General features: G+C 28.2%; 1 protein-coding gene across 1 annotated transcript in view; it reads right to left on the reverse strand.

Moving 5' to 3' along the window:
- Positions 1–20,269, reverse strand: part of LOC142331484 (cytochrome P450 4C1-like) — a 39,185-nt gene that overhangs the window by 17,599 nt on the left and 1,317 nt on the right. The window contains exons 2-3 of the mRNA XM_075377426.1: positions 18,133–18,200; positions 16,343–16,483 (exon numbers count right to left, since the gene is read on the reverse strand). The gene's annotated coding sequence lies outside the window, so the exon portion shown is untranslated. The remainder of the gene's footprint in view (positions 1–16,342; positions 16,484–18,132; positions 18,201–20,269) is intronic.

Here is a 20,269-nt window from a genome sequence, read left to right on the forward strand (position 1 = left end):
ACAATTTGTTAGTGTATCGTTATTAAAATAAGTGTTTCCAAACCTAAGTTTATTTGAACTTTCTTCTTTATTTTTACTAGTAAAGCATATCCTTAAAGTTTATTAAATTCTTCTTGAATCACTCAGTACATAAATTGTTTTATTGAAAAATTGAATAAAGCAGGTCCCATCTTCCATAGTTTTCATGAAACCCAACATAAAACAGAATGTTTTAGTGACAATAAACACGTTTTTTTAGGTTTGAATTACTATATCATGGAAACTACCGAAGATAAGTTCTGGGACCTGTTTTATTCAATTTTTCAGATCAAAAAACATAAGAATCCATCATGTTTACCCCTTATGCAATGAGTATCCCTTAAAAATTTCAGTATGAGTTCATTTCACCAGGGGAACTGAAATCCAGGCGAAATTTCACTAGTCGTACCTCGATAATAAAGAATTTTTGGATAAATATTGTATGAATTTTTTCCTAATTTGAAGCTCCAGTATCAGTTCCAAAATTATTTTCCTTTTCTCCTGAATCACTTTGTATATTACCGTCTAAGTATAATGCCATCTCTTGGGCCTTTCGCAAAAAATAAGAACAAGTTTTCATTGGATTGCCAAATGTCTGTTTAGTACCCGTAATATGAATCCTGTTGACCGATATTTAAAAAATAAAATATAGTGAATACAAAAAAAATAATGTCAGAGTTTTGAAGCTATTTAATATATTTTTAACTTTGACTTAAGTTAATGAATCACAAATAAAAAAGAGTAATTCTTACAGTTTTCCCCCTCAAGTGTTCAATGTGAGCACATTTCGCAATGTGTTGCAAATCTATACTTTAACCAGCATGTCTTGAGTAATGGAAGCAACACCTGCTTAAATCTTGTGCCACAAATCAGGTAGGTACCTGATTTGATAGGTATAGGTATAATACCTATAATAATACTGATTATTATAGGTATTTTTGAAATGAATTTAATCTTTTTATTATGACCAATTTTTTATTTTTAATTACTACAAGTACATTTGGAATAATATTAAATAATAAAACGAGGAAACATTTTAAAAAATCAATAAGTTATTTTAAGCAATATAACAATCCTTATCTTGTAAATTAATTTTTGATCTTGTCACTTCATCAGGGGATTTACCTCAATAAATTGGGGTAAAAACGCCTGTTTTTATGTCTGACATATAATAACTTTTTTAAATGGATAATAAATACATAAAATGAAAACAAAACTTGTAGAGATATTAATTCTGAACAAGATTCTGTAAGATAAATTGAATAAAACAAAGAAAAGTTAGAAATATTCAAATTTTATTAGAAACAGTACACTACATTTTCAGAAGAGTACTTAATGAAGAGTTCTTATTTGGTGATGTGAAAAATTTTTAAATCAAAATTTACTGTTAAGAATTGTTTTAAAAAAAAATTAAAAAAACAACATAACAATTGTGAAATAAAAATAAATAAATAAAAATTACATGGATAATAATTTTTTTTGATATTGACAGATATTCAATACATTATTTGAAAAATTATTATTTCAAAGTTGGTAGTAAAACAACAGCTGATAAATGATGTGAAACACTGTATTAGTGTTTAAATCATTCTGTAAGGTACATATAAATATATCGGGTACTGTGAACTGTGCCGAAGTTAGCAAAGGTTTTATGTGAATTTTAGATTGAGTATGAATGGTTTGCCATTGAATTAATGCTGTACTTAATTACAACAGAGGAATATGCTGATATGACATTCATTTTTGATGTGTGTAATGGCAATGCTACAGCTACTGCCGTAAAATACGAAATACGTTTTAATGGCAGGATTCCAGATCCCAAAACAATTAGCATGACTTTTTGTAATCTTCAGGGAACAGGTTCACTATCTAGTATTCGTACCAGTTATGAACAATCTGTCCAACACAAAGCTGTTATTGATGAAATTATTAGTGATATAGTCCAGGTGTCAGTACACGACATCTTTCTAAGTAGGTCAGAGTTCACATTCGATGGCTTGGCCAGTACTTAAACAAAACAAGTTTTATCCTTATCATACAGCCAGTTAAACATCTACAACCAAGAGACAGTCCGCTTCCGCTTTGAATTCTACTGGTGAAATACAAATTGACAACCCTCAAAGCATGTTTTTTTTACCAACGATGCAAATTTCACCCGTGATGGTGTCAGCAACTTACATTATGAGCATACACGGGCAGAAGTAAATCCCATGAAAAGGTGGAAAACAATTTTCAATACCTATTTAACAGCCTTGCGGAATCAGCTGCTTGGACCGTTCATATTACCTGGACACTTAAATTCAGAGGTCCATTTGCACTTTCTTCAAGAACTCCCACAGCTGCTTAAGATATTCCTCAAAGTACACTTCCAGCAAGATGGCAAACATCAAAACAAATGCAACCTTATATGAGGCTCCTATACAAACGGATCACGTTACGGATAGCATGAATTTACGCTAAGCATTCCATCCGGTTTCAAAATAATCGAGTCACTGAAGAATATAATATATTTTTCAGTTAATACAAAGAATATAAATGAAATCACGTCATCATACATTCTTAGATGGTAAAAATGTGTCTGCAAACAAAGAAACTAAGATATGTGAAATTCTATTTACAGATCGATACAAATGATAATGCCACAAAGGCTTCAACTAATTTTGATATATCAAGTTGGTAAACGTATACCTGTATCTTAATTCACAATACTATCCGTACAATAATCTACAAGATGATGTGAATATGATGCATGAAATGTTGGCTAGCTTTTGCTTCTGTTATTACATGATGGTAGGCAAACGTTTAAAACACACCATAAGGAGATAATTTTGTAATTATGTAGATAAGCGCTTGTTTTTACCTCCTAATATTCCTCACTTTTGTCCAGGTGAGAAATGTCCAAGTGTATCCTTTTCGTTTAAATTACTGCTTTTTAAAATGATACTCCTAATTTGACAGACTTTTTTAATAAATAAAATGCCACATTGCAACTCCTAAACTGCAGCTAAATATCCAATGACCATTACAAGAAACCCAAGTTTCTTGTGTTTCAAAGTCATAGTCATTCTCTAAATAACAAGCACCTCAAGCCAGGATTATTAAGGGAAGTGAGGAATGATATGTTTTCTTCTAGTTTTTTCGTAGAGCCAAAAATACAATTGCACACAGGTATAGTCTACCAAAGTGCATAAGATGTTCAGTTCCACAACTGACATCTTTACACTGTACACTATAGGGACTGAGTAATGAACATCATTACTCTCAGAGAGAATTATTGAAATTCATATGTATCAAAGCTGTAAGGAAAAACCGAGATGGCTAGTAGAAGTGAATTAATGTATTTCTTCTAACAAGAAACAACTTGATTATATCTTGCCTCTACTCAATAGTGATCTCTCTCACTCTATATAGATATACACTAGCGATAATGGTACTTGTCTTGTTGCACAAAGAATACAATAGTTTCCAGAAAACTGTTGCTGACAACTAAAGTGATAATTCTTCCAGGGAAAGGAACATGAATCCTTTTCTGCATATTTTTTAAAATTTTTTGTTTTATTTTTTGTTTTTTATGTTATTATTATAGATTTTCTGGGTCAGGAAATCAGTTAAAAATGGTTTCAATTCATTTATTTTTAACGGTTAAAGAAGTTTTCCCAATACTTATTCTGAGAAAAATCACACTTTTAAGAATTTATGAAAACTAAGTAGTAATGAATTTTTATTTGCTTAATAAAACCAGGTGTTATTCTATAAATAAAACCTGACCTTTTTTTCATAATCAGGGATTTTTTTTTAATGATATACCAGTACAACGCTTTTATAGTTTTAAAAAATAAACAAATGACTTATTTATTGATGAACATTTAATAATGCTACATTTACTGGTAAAATTCTAATACACCATAAAATCCAGTTTTATTTTTTTTAAATATTATCAATTTAATAAATCATTATATATGAATAATTAATTCCAAGAAAAAAAAGTATATTTAAATGTTCGATTGATAAAAAAAAGATGTAAGGAATTGTGAAAATAATCTTTTTTATATTAAAGCTCTCCTTGTTCGGGCTAATGCGCTTTTGATCTCTCTGTTTTAGCTTTTCCATCCTTTAGAATTTTACTACCTATCTTTTATTTTGTATAATTATTTACTTAACTAGTACTTATTTTATAGTGTATAACATGTTTATTACAACAGATATTATTATTTTAAATTACTGTCCATATTTTAAATTCACCTTACGCGTCAATATACGTTTCAACCAAATGGCTGTCATGATCAGTACCTCTAGTGTCTCAATTTATATTTCAAAGTTAAAGTTAGTTTTGTATTTGATTTTTTTTTCCAAAAATGATTAGAAATGACTGGCTTTGGTAAAGCACATGCATCTAGTAAGAGGTAACCAATTACAAGTTACTATTCTGATGTAGTATATCATAGGTCATTCAGTAAATCCAAGTTTGTAAATAAAATCCAGACAGTTGAATTTGGATTATCTTCATTTTCATTTATAATTATAATGTAATATAATTCCACAATAAAAATTTGGATATTGACCAGTATTTGGTATTGAGTTCAATCAAAATGAGTTTCAAGATCCAGGCAACGAAGTTTGGAATTAAATCTTCTACTGGATTAATTTCTGGAGTATAATCCAATTAAAATATGTGTGAAAATATTATTTTCCAGTAGAATATAAAAAAAATAATTGAACAATTTCATTCAAATTTAAGCAACAAGGTTTTAGTATTAAGTGAAAAAAATATTAAATTTATGTACGATCTACGTCCAAATAAAATTAACCACATAAGCTATTATATCTTAATTTAATTATGAAACAAAAATTATTAAAAAAAAAAAAAATATTTAGGAATGATCAGCTATGATAATACATCAAAATCCAATAAGTGTTCAAATATCGATTCAACACTGAGTTAATCACTGCTTTAATGTGCATTAGTAAAATTATATTATTTAACTAACTGAGGTTTCAATATACAATCCAGTGGATTGGATTAGCTTTGTTTTTTAACACTGAAATCTTGAAATAACGTATATCTAGATTCTTGACGTAGATTTGAAGACTTGCTTCGACCAAATGGTGGATTTGATCAGTACACAAGATTTTTTTTAATCCAAAATAAAGAAAGCATTGGAAATATTTCCAACAAGTATGTATGTAACATCCCTAAGTAAAATGTACATGTATACTAATTGGAAAAAAAAGATTAAATACAATATATTTTCAAAATTTTTTCAGAACTAAATAAACAATAATACTAATAAGTCTTCTACATAGGTCATGTTGTCCATAGGTCATGTTGGCTTTATTTTAAGTAAATTATAATAATAAAAATTGTTTTCGATAAATTTAGTGTAAATGATTAATTCAATAACACTCAAGAATTATTGGACCTAATGAACAATTAAGAAAGGATTAATCTGTTTTTTATGTAATTAGAACATAATGTTTACTGAAAATATATTTTGATTTTTACCTAGTAGGTGATGTATTCAACCTAAATGACTGTCATATTATGGAATTACATTTAAATTTTTTGCCAGTGTATATTATACTGAAGTAAAATGTGCTCGTATTCATTATATAGGTATAGAATGTGAAAGTATACAACAGTTTTAAATAAATTTCTGCAATATATGGAAAATAATATATAATAAACCTATGATGCAGCTCATACTGTCCATGCTGCTATTTAGAATTGTGTATCTTAATCAGACTTAAAAATAAAACTATTTCAAGAAAATGAATAGAAAAGACTGACTATATTTAAGCTCATATGTCTAAAACAAATGTAAGGTTTAACTAATAAGAATTTTGAGCCAATAAATGAGGTAATTTTTTTAAATTTCATAATTTGATTACCGATACATTAAAAAAAAAAAGACTTTTGTTACAAATTGGTAGTTTATTTAATAGTATTTAACCTATGTTCAAATGTTTTAGATTTTAAAACTACATCCTGAAGGGTAGGTGGCTACCATTTCGATTCACATGGTCATCAAATTGAATGTTTATGTTTTCTATCACACAACATAATACATTATAGAAAATTCAGTAACTTAGTGACAAAAATGTTTTTATCTTCAATCTTTAAATATCCCTACAAAAAAAGTTACAAAGAAATATTGCAATGTTTATGAATAAGCAATAATTTAAATACATTCATTGAGTGTCTTCCTGCAAGACTGATTGTCCAATCTTGTTGAAACCACATATCTGGATTTATTTCAGATTTTTTTTTCGCTATTTGAAAAAAACAAAAATTTACTGATGTCCCATCATTCTCCTCAAAGACATATCAATCAGTTATTTCAGAGAGTTTTACTGTATGCCATAAGGTTTTAGGTTTTATGCTATTAACGCTTGAAGTATTTCATTAAGGTTGGTAGTGCCTCGATACTGGAAGTTTTGTTTATTTACATATCAGTCTAACTGGAAATGTGATTTATCATTGGCATTCTATGAATAATATCTTTGTTAAATTCATAAAATTTGAAAACCAGTGGAAAAAAGTCGTACAATAATCAACTTTATTCTAATATCTGCATACTTAAATTTTACAAGAATGCATGTATAAATTCTGATGAAGAATCCTTCAAACATTGGAGTTCAACAAGCCAAGTAAAACTTAGCAAGGATTTGTTAAGGCACACAGTTTGGTACTTCATAGTATTGCAACCCTTAGGGCATCAATGTTTGTAGGTGGATGTACTGTTCTTTGTTTACCAGAAGGCTTCTTGTTCAACGCTAAACCAATTACTTTAAAATTCTGCATCTAGACTTTAATGTCATAGGCTAATGGCACCGCATCATTCTGATGGATACTGAAGTGGCATTGAATCAAACATTGTGCAGTTATATAAATAATTATCAATTTTTTTATAATTATTTAATCCTAAATGTATGCTGTTCACCTGTCTAATATGCCATCATAGAAATTTTATAAAAGCAAAGATAAATGTTGCCGAAAGAAGAATATGTTGCTACCAAATATACCTGAATGCTCCAGGAAAAAACACTGTGTTTCTAATTGCCATTTCAACAGTTCATCCATTTTAAGATTACATCATTCAGTCTATTGAAAATCCGATCAACAAACTAGACAGCTGAATTTGGTTATTCTTGGTTCAGTTTTACAGATAAAACACATCACATTAACACAAAGTATACATCTAAATCTTGACCTACTCTTTGACAATCGTGATCAGTGCATTAGATTCTTAATTGAGATTTCTGACCAATATGTATTATTCAGAAGTAAATTGTACAAGTATAGATTGTTTACATATAGAACTTGAATTTGAAAGAATTTAACAATTTAGAACAACAAATTTAGCTGTATATATTAAATAATAAGTGAAAGAAAAATTTGTGATAAATGTCTTGTCATTTCCTCCCCCTGATGATCATAATCTTTTATTTTTATCCAAATGTAAACCTGAAACACTTATATAAAAACATAGTCAGATTGGACATGATTGGGTACGATAATGAGCCACAATCAGATATGATAATAAGGGACAAACCAATTACAATTATTACTTTGATGTGGTTTTTCTTATATTTTCATAAAACCTCTTAGATTTCATGATTTTAATTGTAGTCAATCATTTTTAACTGATTTTTTGAGTTAATTTTAAATGTTTTATTTATTTATTTTTTTGAGGGGATCTAAACGCAGGAATATCTGGTTTCTAAAACAAAAACCCCGATTGGTTGAACATGTTATATGCGTATTATTCAGCGTATTGAAGTAGAATTTGCAATTTGAATCTCAAACCAATCATGATCATGATAATAGATTTGTGTATTAATTTTTTTTCCATTTACTTTTGATCCAGTTTTGATTTATTATAAAAAAATTCATGAGGTGATTTATTTAAGAATAGAACATGATCTTTATGTTAAATTTTTATTAATTGAAGAGAAAATACCGCTTTCCAGATTGGTTGAGCTTTGAACCTGAAAACACCCTGACTACACTAAAGGAGAATGTTAACTAGACCATGTCTTCACAGACAAACACCATCACAAGGAGATCTATAATGTAAAAGGCCACCGAGGAGTATACACAGGCTCAGATCACTATGTAGTCAAAATTAAAATTAAATTTACTCCCAAAGAAAGGAACAAAACCAAGCCCCTTATACTAAAAGAAAAGTGGACCTTATCCAGCTAATCAAGAATGAAAATTACCTAAAAGCAACTGAAAAAATAACAATTATGAATAAACTTGAAGATCTAGTCAACAACCTTAAACAAAACGCAGAAGAATTACCCGCAATAGAATTCCAAAAAAAACATCAATGGTGGAACAGCAAATGTGTTGAAACAGTGGAAAAATACATTAAGCATGGCTATTCACCAATCCCAAAAATTAGAAACATCCTTCCTAAATCTAGTAAAACAAAGAAAAGAAACCACCCAACTCCTAAGGAGAATAAAAAGACACCATAAAGACACACTTAAGTCAATAGAAGAAGAATTCACTAAAACACAGTTAAGAGACTACTACAAAACGTTGAAAAATCAGCTCCAAAAATATACACTCACAACCATACTAACAAAGAATGAAAACTGTAATCTAACCCATAACAATAAAGACAACACGGAAATCCTAGCTAAATATTTCAACAAACTCCTACTCCTAAATTGAGAAGAATCGACAGAATACTAAACTTCAACACCAGCACTCCAATAACAACACCATCAGAAAACATCAACACTCCTGCATTAAAGGATGTCTACCAAGCACTGGGTGAGATGAAGAATTACAAAGTAGCAGGAGAAGATCAGACTTTTGTAGAGATCAGGAAACATGCAGGAAGATCAGCAAAAATTGCCCATTATAAACAGCTAGCCAACACCTGGATCAAAGAAGAACTACCAGAATACTGGAAGACAGCTCTCATCCACCGCTACACAAAAAAGGGGACTAAACAGACCCTAACAATTACAGGAGAATGTCACTCCTAAACACAACATACAAAATTCTTTCAAGAATCATCCTCAAAATAATTGGTCTACAATGTGGGAAAGAACTAGGAGAACACCAGGGAAGTTTCAGACCCTGGAGGAGTTGTACAGGCCAGATCATAAGTCTCAAGCTAATAATGGATTACAGCAGGAAAAGAAATAGGGACATGATAATAACATTTGTAGATTTCAAGAAAACTTATGATTGCATCCACAGAGAATCCCTAGTAGAAATTCTAACACACCTCAGACTACATATCAAGTTAATAAATGTGATAAAACTGACCCTCACAAACACTAAGTCAAAGGTAATTTTCAGAGGCGAGTTTTTGGAATCTTTTGAGATGAAAACAGGACTGCACCAAGGCGATAGACTCTCACCACTATTTATCAACTGTGTTTTAGAAACTGCAATGAGTGAATGGCTCAAAAAATGCTCCCCAAAAGTAAAAATAGGCCAAAAAGTCAAAACAGTCTTGGTCTCACTGACAACTTGGCACTGCTAGCAAACAAGATTGACAAAGCTAAATCACAGATATTAGAATTTCAAAACATTGCAAATAAAATTGGCCTCAAAATTTCATTGGAAAAGACAGTAATAATGACCCATAAACCAACACGATTAAAAGAAGTAAACATAAACTGTAATAAAATCAAAATAGTAACCCAATCTAAATACCTTGGAGAAATAGTAACAAACAACCTAAAAAAAAAACCTCAATCCGAATAGGAAGAAACAAACTAGCTAAGCTCAAAAATTAACCTGGTACACTTAGAATAAAAATGCTTATCAATAAACGCAAAAATAACACTACAACACAGTTATAAAAACAGAAGCCACTTATGTAGCAGGAACACTCTTCCACCTCAACGAACAATCAAAGACAGAGTGCAGAAAATCAAAAGAAGAATCAGAAGAACCTGCATCAATAACAAGTACCAGAAAGACGGGCGGTGGTGGATTATGCCCAACAAAGTTGTGTAGAAAGAATTAGAAACCTTCACTGACACCATGCAACTTGAAATCTCGACTTGAAAACCACCAAGACAGGATGCAGATGGATCAGAGAAATAAAAGAGGATCTGAAGGAAACTGACCATGCACCAGTAAGCACCATAGATAAGATAAAAATTAAACAAGAAAATCCAGAACAAAAACACCTGGTATGAACATTTTCAACACTAGAAAGGGCACAAAGATCAAAACATGTAAAAAGTACAGGGATGATTGCAAGGCCCAAACAGCCCCATTCAGTTTTTTTCCATACTATTTAGTGTATACAATGTTAATTTCAATATATTTAGACTAAATATAATGATGAATTTATCAAATTTTGATAAAAAGTAGTTCATTTATTATTATTGTACTCTATATTGCTACAAAATGTAAAATTACATGCTCCATCCAACAGGCGATAGCAATCAAAAAGAATATATTAGAAGCTAAATTTCTTTTGATTTCTTTTTTAATTCCATTATAAAATGTGGATGGAAATATTACTTTGGTGATAGAATGTATAGAATTATATATTTTTGATCATGTTCCTTAATTAATATGAAAATTAGAATGATTAAGAATGAATTATCCATGATAAAGAAATATGAACAAATGAAAATCTAGGTAGACTTTTGTATCAAAAGCTGATTGAAAATATTAATTTAACATATTTAAAACAAACATTCATTTATCAGATAAAAAAAAAATAAATTAATATATTTAAATGTTGACCACTAAACTAACCAACTTAGTATCTAAACCAAATGTGTAAACATAAATGATGTAAGTTGTGTGTTTTTTTTTAATTTCTTATAAAAACTATTTTTTTCAGTAATTCAGTATAAAAAATTAAATTAGATTCAAGTGATTAATTTTGGTCCAATTATCAGAATTTTAATCTTTACCTCATAGAATCTATTGAGATTCTATGAGGCAAAACTATGGCAAAATTCAATAATTCAAGAAAATTTTATGAAATTTCATTTATTTTTTATTTTTTATTCAGATTATCATATCTTATTATCTCTTAAAAAAACCAAAGATACAAGACATAGAATTTAGTACTTAAAAAGCTTTTTATTAATATTTTTAAGCTAATTTAAAGGAGGGGAGTAAAAAAAGAAAAGTTATTATTAAATTTGTTGTGATACGATTCAATTAGTTTTGCATCAACATCAAACTTTTCCAGCTTCTATTCTATTAACACAATATTTAAAATATATTACTTCAATAACTGAGCAGATCAATATTACTGTTTTCTAGAATATCCTTTCTTTTCTTTTTCCTGTTACCTCCGGTAATTACCGTTCAGATAATACTTCAGAGGATGAATGAGGATGATATGTAAGAGTGTAAATGAAGTGTAGTCTTGTACAATCTCAGTTCGACCATTCCTGAGATGTGTGGTTAATTGAAATCCAACCACCAAAGAACACCTTGATCTACGATCTAGTATTCAAATCCGTGTAAAAATAACTGACTTTACTAGGACTTGAACGCTGGAACTCTCGACTTCCAAATCAGCCTATTTGGGAAGACGCATTCACCACTAGACCAACCCAGTGGTTTTCAGAATTTCCCAGAAAGGTTAATCATAACACTGAAAAATTAAGTGATGTTCTTTATCATGCCAATTTAATATTTCTTAGATCCTTATAATATATGATAAAACACTATTATAAAATTTTTGGTCAGGCTGAGATCAGATTTTCTGACTATATTGAATCCGATGTTGGTAATATTTTATGGTGATATTAAATCTATGAAGCAAAAACAATATTTATGTTTCTTAAAAAAAAAGTTAAAAGTTAAAACAAAATTTCTTAATAACAAAAAGTTGTAATTTTCAAAGGAGGTCAAAATTTTTGACTTGATTTTTTTTTCAAGAAATACTAAAGAGTAAGGACTATAAAAAATAAGGATTTTTAAATTTTAAATGAAATGGGTAACTTGAAAGATGGATTTAAAATTAATATAAAATTAATAATTTTTTTAAAAATTAAAAAAAATTTTTGTTATTTCAGACCATAGAAGTGGGACGGAAAAAAATGCTTATAGTGGTTTGAAAGCCTATTGATGTAGAAAATATATATGCATAAAATCCCATTAACTCATTTTCTGATGCAAGGTGTAGATAAAAAAGAAAAATATATAGTCATTTTTGGAGAGGGGTGAGAATGTTAAATAAATTTTTTTGATAATTTCTAATCTCTATAAAAAAGCTTCAACTTTTGTAAGAAATTTTTTTTGCTAAAGTGCCCCAATAAAGATTTGAAATTTTATCCAAAATACCCCCACTCTTCTTCCAATTTTTGCAAAAATTTAGTACGTTTCTCCCGTAATGATATACCTACCAAGTTTGAAGAAAATTGGTGAACAGTGTCCAGAGTTATAAGACAAAGTACAGGCCAACACACATACATATATATGCACAAATACCTATTTAACAAAAAGAGTTTTTTGGACCTGGTACACTGAAATAAGAAATTTCTTCACATTGTAAATAATTAACTTAAAAAGATAATTTTTTTACCAATCTATCTACTTTTCTGTTATAACTATAGCTGCTGTAGCAGCATATAACAAAAAATAGCTGGAAAAATATAAAAGTTAGCAAAAATCAATACAATTTTCCTATGAGAACAATTCATAAAATGGAACCATATAAAAAAAAAAAAGTCAAGTAAGATTATTGCAAGATAAAGTGCATTCTGTTAACATAACATAAACATTATAAAAGATTATAAATACACTTATGGGTGACAAGACACTGATATCCAAATATTAACTTTGTTTATATTTTGGTTCAACAAATTTGATGATATGTGCTTACTTAATTACTAATTTATCAATGTTACTAATTTATATATCTATTCTAGGATGAGATGATATTGGATCAATTGATAATGGGTGTAAGATACTTAGACATCAGAATTGGTCTTTACAATAATACATATTGGGTGAATCGTGGATCTGTTACTTTACATCCTTTGTCACACATATTAAATCAAGTAAAACATTACATGGATCATACAGAGGAGATTGTCATCATTGATTTTCACAGATTTCCTGTAGGTAATAAAATTAACAACAATCTTCCCATATTAAAAAATATGTTAGTTTTGATTCTTATCAATGTAAACATCAAAATCAATCTGCATTATTAATAACATTACCATGTAGCATGCTACCCGTGGCTGTGAACCAGATTCTTGCAGTCTACTACAATACAAAATTAAAGAGTAGAATAGATATACATACCATAGAAAACATGCATAAATATTCCATGCACATATTCATGCATAAATGATTACAATGAATAGCTTTATTATTACTCCAAAGAAGATTGATTTAAAGATTTAAAGGAGGTGAGGTTCGAATACTTTAATTTTTTATATCTGTCTTACAAGACCCTCTATAATATATTCTAGTCGTTATTCTAATAATTCTATTTTTGAATTTAATTCTCCTTTTGAATGTTAACATTCAAAAATGACACCATAAAAAAATGACATAATATTAATACTTTTTTAAAGTTAATAAAGAAAAGTTAATTTTCATCTGGAAACAAGCTTTATTAAGGCTTAAAGAAAAATTATCCAAATATTTTTTCATTATAATCTGTTTAAAGACCCAAACAAAAGAAAATCCTTCATGAAATTCTGTGTTAAATCATCAAGTAGTATTCAAATTTTAATTTGAAAAGATTATTTGTTAGAAAGAACATTTTTTTTATCACACTTAGACAAAAGACCACTTTCTGGAACTATTCCTTCATGTTCTCAAATATCTCATAAAGACATCATGATTACAGTGGTGTCATCAAGTAAAATTACTTTCTATATTATTAGGCAAGCAGTTTAAATAAGAAGAGTGATAAATTTTGTTTATTCTGTCAAGGATTCTGAGGGACGCATGATTTCACTTTTTGCCATGAAGAAAAATGTTGATAGTCTTTTATGACCATTGTTCTCTACATTCTGTTTGACAAGTAAGATTTATACTGTAGCTCAACATCAGATATAATGTAATACTTAACCTTTCAATAAGAAAGTTGGCTAAATCATAAAAAATACCAAAAATATTTCACAATTCATCCAAAGATTCTAGTATTTGACCTTATCTTTAAATTATAAGTATGGAGTAATAAGTAATTAATGGAATAGAGAATTGAATCAAACCAGTCATGCAATCAGTGATAAAATATACATAGTATCTGTAATAATATGACAGGATTTTAAAAAAGTCATCATTAAGAAGTTTTTTAATGCTCTTCTCTGTAAAATTGTTTTCAATTCAATATTTTGTTCATATTTGCTGATCTGCCACACCTAACAGAAGAAGGTTTAAGGCACTGGTACATTTTTCCTGAAGTATATTAATCCCTATAAATTTAGAGGTGATTGATAAAATTTATTTGATATTCTGTTAGAACTGTATGTATCTTAATTGAAATGGAGTAGTAGGAAGTTGTATCTCCTTCATGTAGTAAAATACTTATGGCATATTACATCTTTGAATAAACAGACCAGGAAATGTAAATGAAACTGTAAATGGAACAGTGGAAATTTTATATTCCATTTTTGCTGTTTAAATTTATTAATTATGAAATTCATTTAAAAAATGTCATCTCTTTATTAGATTATGGTTGGTTGTTTGTGGACTGTATTTAAAGCCATTGAACTTTCAATTCAAAAATTTTGTAAAAATGAAATTCCATGTAGTATGTTAAGCATGGAAAGCTTTAAATTGCCATATAAAAATACAGAAAAGTTGCTACTTTGAATTATTTATCTTAAAAATTGTAATTAATCGTGATAAAACAAAAAAATTCAGGTGATATTATTTTTCATTAATATCACATACATGTTTTAAAAAAACGCTTGTTTGTTAATACAATTTTAAAAATACAATTGCTGAGTTCTGTAATTTACAAGCTATAACACAAAAAAAAACCTGAATAAACAGTGGTTAATTTATTTACAACTACCCTATAATGAGGATCTGGCTATAGTTTGGAAAGATTATCACCACATTTCCTGTCAATAGTTTAATCTTTTGGAAGAGAAGTGTCTAAGTAGCTGTTTAGAGAGTACATTTTGTGATAGGTGGTTGTGGTACAATTGAATCGGCTATATTTTTATATCAGTAGCACATATGAGTAGGATGGGAATTAATGTATTAGGATTAGAACCAGGACAATCCAATCCCTAATAAAATATAAATTTAATACAAGAGAATGAGAAGACAAACTGGTGATAAAAATCTAACTCTATTAATTGTACTCTTAGGGTGGTCTTCACATCTATAATTCTAATTCTAAATCACCATCACCACTAATTTTAATTTTAAACACTGTGAACAACAGCATAGGGATACAAATGCAAGGCTATTTCAGAAAAGTGTTTTATAACATCATACTTTTCATTTTTCACATTTAAGTTTGAAAGTATTTTGTTCTGTTATAGTGTTTGGTTGATTTTGTCATTGAATGTTAGCTAGGAATTGCATTTTAATTGCTTTTTTTTAAGTAAGATTAGGTGACCCTGTAACTACGAGTATGTTTATTTCATTTTACTTTGCATTTACAACAAATACAATCTAAACCAATCTAGGTAGACCTACAGAAATCTTTTTCTTAAATTCATTACTTTTTAGCATATTAGAAGTTTTAATGATTAACATATGTTACTGCTGTCTTAGAATTTTGATTATATATCATTGAGTTATATTTAAAATATTTTTACAGAATGTCCTATTTTGATTAAAGCAATTTAGTTTAATTTCTTCATTTTTATTCTGGAAAGGTTTTTTTTCATTATGGCCATGCTCGATTGGTTAAAAAGTATTAATAACCGATTAAAATAATTGCAAACAACATTTTTTAACATAGTCATAGCTTTGTTTTGATTTTCAAAAAATAAATAGATTATTAGAATAAATGTAGTTTACCTCAATCATCTAAATGATTCATGTCATTGCATGATTAATAAAATTAAATACTATACCATATATATATGTATATAAAACTATCATTAATTGCATGGTCAAAAGTAAATTGTGCAGTGAAACCACAATTAACCGTTGTTTAACTTAAATGGTTTATGAAGCTGATTCATTAAATCTGGCTTTGGCCAGTAGTTGATTACCACTTGCAGTTCGTAGCGTTTAACATGCTTGTAGATTAGAAAACCAGAATTTTTTGCATATTCAGTTAAAATGTAGAAAATTCTTTATTTTTTTTGTCCTAAAAAATAATTCCTCTTTTTTAAAAATAGAAAATTAATAAATAATAATTAATCATTTAAAAAAAAAATATATCACCTGTCACTTAGATTAATCCTAGTTAGTGAATTAATACATAGCCATCAGAGTAGTGAGATAAAACCACAAATAGGTCACCATCCATAGGACCTCCTCCATCAAAATTGACTGAGTACCACTTCACTGAAAACATTCCGGCATCTGGGAAGAATGTAAAGACTCAAAAAAAGGTGTATAGTTTATTATAAAAAAGAAAAGAGAAGGGATACAGTATACTGGTGCCCAGACTGTGAGACAGGCCTCTGCTTACAGGAGTGTTTGAAAATCCACCATATTCAACTGAATTTTTTAAAGGTAAAATAAAAAAAATATTATGAATTGCATGCATAATATACACATCCTTTGTGTAATTAATGTATTTTATGTGTTACTATAAATTTCTATTAAAATAAAATAATATATAAAATTTCTTATAATAATAATTATAAGAAACCTAATTAAATAATTTATTCATGAACTATGCTAAAACTGCGCAGGTGCAGGCACATGTGCACGCATGCGTGTATGTGTATATATATGTATGTGTGTGTGTGTACATGCATCACACACACATACACACAGTCAAAAAACTATTAAGAAACAAACATTTAAAAAAATTATATTAGTTTAGGTCAATAATAGTAGTTAAAAAAATAGTTGCAAATACTACAGTAAGTTAACATCAACAATAACAAAATTAATTTTTGACAAAAGAACATTTTACTTTTAATAAATTAAAATAAACAATAAAAACAAAACAGTAAAAACAAAATTTCAAATATCACAGTTAATTTTTAAACAATTTGTAACACAGGTTTATCTCTAGCAATTTTCTTGATCATAATTTCTAAGAAATCTGGCAATTTATTGATTGGATTATTACTGTATATATCACATGATATGTGATATTGTGCTACTTAAAGTGAAAGATAAATTCATGATAAAAGATAAATTCAAAATTTTATTTTGTTAACCGCAAACATCTAAATTTGTTTCTATCAATAAGTCATATTCAATTTGGTAATTTGAAGCCATTTCCAGACTTTTTTAACATATTGTGCAGTAAAAATAAATGTCATATATAAAATATCAATAAACATAATCTAAAAGGAATAACAAAATACTTAGTAATGAATGAAAATAAATAATTTATGATGAACAAGATATTGCATCATGTTACTGTTTGGAAATAAACAAATGTGTAATGCTAATAACAGAATGCAAAAACACAGAAACTCTTCTTACAAGTATCAAAGTAAATAAAAAGAATTAAAAATAAATCAAGTAAATTTCAACTAGAAAAAATTACTCCACTTGTATTCAGCATCGATCATGGCAGCTGGGTCAGACTGTTCAATAGCCTCTTCAAAATATGTCTCTAGAGATGGTAGGAAATCTCTTTCTTTAGCTCTGCAAGCTTCTAAACTGTCTGGCAAATGATTCCATAATTTTGTCAATTCAGGGTTATGAAAACATAAAAAAAGCATTTCCTTCCAATTGCAAAAAAAATTCAACACAAAAAGGAATAACATTAAAATATGATTAAAATGCTGATACAACAAATAATCAAAATCTGCAGATATTTGCTAATAGTCACATCAAATTTCATAAAAATTGTCATCAAGTTATGGAAAACAAGATTATACTGCAGAAACCATTACAAAAAAATTTTTTTAAAAATAAATTTAAACAGTCATTTTGATTGTTAAACAATCATCAGTAGATCCTACAGAAAAAGGGTGTGTATATCGACATACATATTTAAATTCTATTAAACGAACCACCTAGTGTAGAATATTGAGATGGCTTACCTTAATTCTTCATGAAAATACTTTTGCTGAATTCCGTATCCTCAGCCATGATTGAAATAATTCCATTACTGCATAATAAAAATTTAAAAACAATGGATAGATAACAATGGATAGATATTACTCTAAAACAATTATCAAAACACAATAATAAAATAAATGGCTTACAACCAATATATAATAAAACACAGACATACTAAGAAAGAATTTTTTGAAATTCTGAGTTTAAAGGGTTAAAACGAAGTTTGAAATTTACCATTTTTTTTTTTAATTTCTCTGAAAGGGGTGAAAAAAGTAAACAATTCTAAACAATGATTGCAATTTTCTCCTCGATTTCTGACTGTATTAAACGAGATATTCACTTGATTTGAGCTTGCAACTACTCTTCAGATAAATATCTAAAAAACATTTTCAGGTTTTTGAATTTTAATATTTTAAGGAATAAAAAAAAACATTTTTGCCATTTTATGCTACCGCTATTGAGTCAACTTTTATGAGATTTGGTAAGATTATGATTGTAATTTATTTTTGTAATTCTGATTATGTACAGTATATAGTGTGTGAAGGTGTGACAGAAATTCTAAAAACCAATTAATGAGTCCTGTACTGACCAAATTGTTTCTCTGAAGTACAATACACTGATAGTCTTTATAAATTGAACAGGCTTTAATTTTTATTTATCATCATTATTCTCATAAGCATGAATTTAATGAACACAGTAGGTCCAGGGGGCAGAGACCCTGGCTAAATGGAGAGGGCATGTAAAGCAAGTCCTGACTGACTGACTAAAGATCCCCTGATTGCGATGGGAAACGCAAGTTATCATACAGTGCAGGTGACACCGGAACAAGGATGCTAGTAAATATATATTACACTACCCTTCTCCTTATTCTCAAATAATTTCTCCTATATTTAGGTCCTTAATATCATCTGATTATCTCAGAATGCATTATATAAATTACACTTATAGCGGTTTTTATGTGTTAAATCAGCATATTAATTTGTATACACAGATATAATCATACAGAACTGAATCTCTTATATCAAGATAGTTATCCTACAAATTTTATTACAATTTCTTTGATAATTTTTTAAAAGCAAACTTAAAAATTCACCAAATGGGAGTTAGTAGACAAATATTACCTTACCATGATAATTAAGTACTGATTTCATGCACTATATTTTTATTGTGCTACTACAAATGTTATAACGTAACATACTCACTTTCCCAACATATATTATTTCTAAACAGCAGCGTCCTTCATTATTTGAGCTAACTTTTTACAGGGTCTTACTGTAAAACTGAATTGCAGATTGATGCCACATTTTTTACCACCTAACATTACACCACCAGTATTAATAGTACTATTAGTGATGTCATCTTCAATATCTAGTGGTGCTGTTTGTTGCCTTTTCACGTGACATCCTTCATTTTTCCAGTTATTACAGTATTCTTCTATCTATTAAGTGAAATCAATTCATATCATAAATATGTTACTGTAAATTTATTTTTTTATTATACATGTATAGTAGTCATTCAACAGAATGACTATAATTTTATCCATTGAATCATCGAATCCATTCATGGAAAGTAATTGACAAATGGTAGTAAATGGTATTTTTAAACACTATTAATCACCGGGATAAAAATTTATAATCACTGTTTAAATTTTGCTTTTTATTTTTAAGCCTTTTAATCCATTACAAAGATTTTGGAACTTTCATTTTCAGCCAATTGTTTTTTTAATATTATAATTTTGTTTAATTTTTTAAAAAGGTTTATAAATAGTATAATATTATTTATATTAGGATTTTAGTAAATTTCACATAATATTATTAATATATTTCAAACGTTAATTAATGGTCTCTGAGTTCATAATGCAAATAAACAAATAAATTTTAAAAATGTAAAAGTATTTGTTTTTTCAAATGAAAAATTATATTACTGCTCTATTAGTAAATTGTAGCTTCTGATTAATTTTCACTATCTCTCTTATGTTTAAATTCATTATTTTTTTTTTTTTAATAATAAATATTTATATTTTTATATCATTCACAAAAAACAAAACACTCAGCTTATGCACAGTTAAAGCCATTCCAAATAAAACAAAAAAGTTAGGATTTAAATGTTTGATTTGTA

The sequence above is a fragment of the Lycorma delicatula genome, chromosome 10, assembly GCF_047948215.1.
Source record: "Lycorma delicatula isolate Av1 chromosome 10, ASM4794821v1, whole genome shotgun sequence".
NCBI classification, from domain to species: Eukaryota; Metazoa; Arthropoda; class Insecta; order Hemiptera; family Fulgoridae; genus Lycorma; species Lycorma delicatula.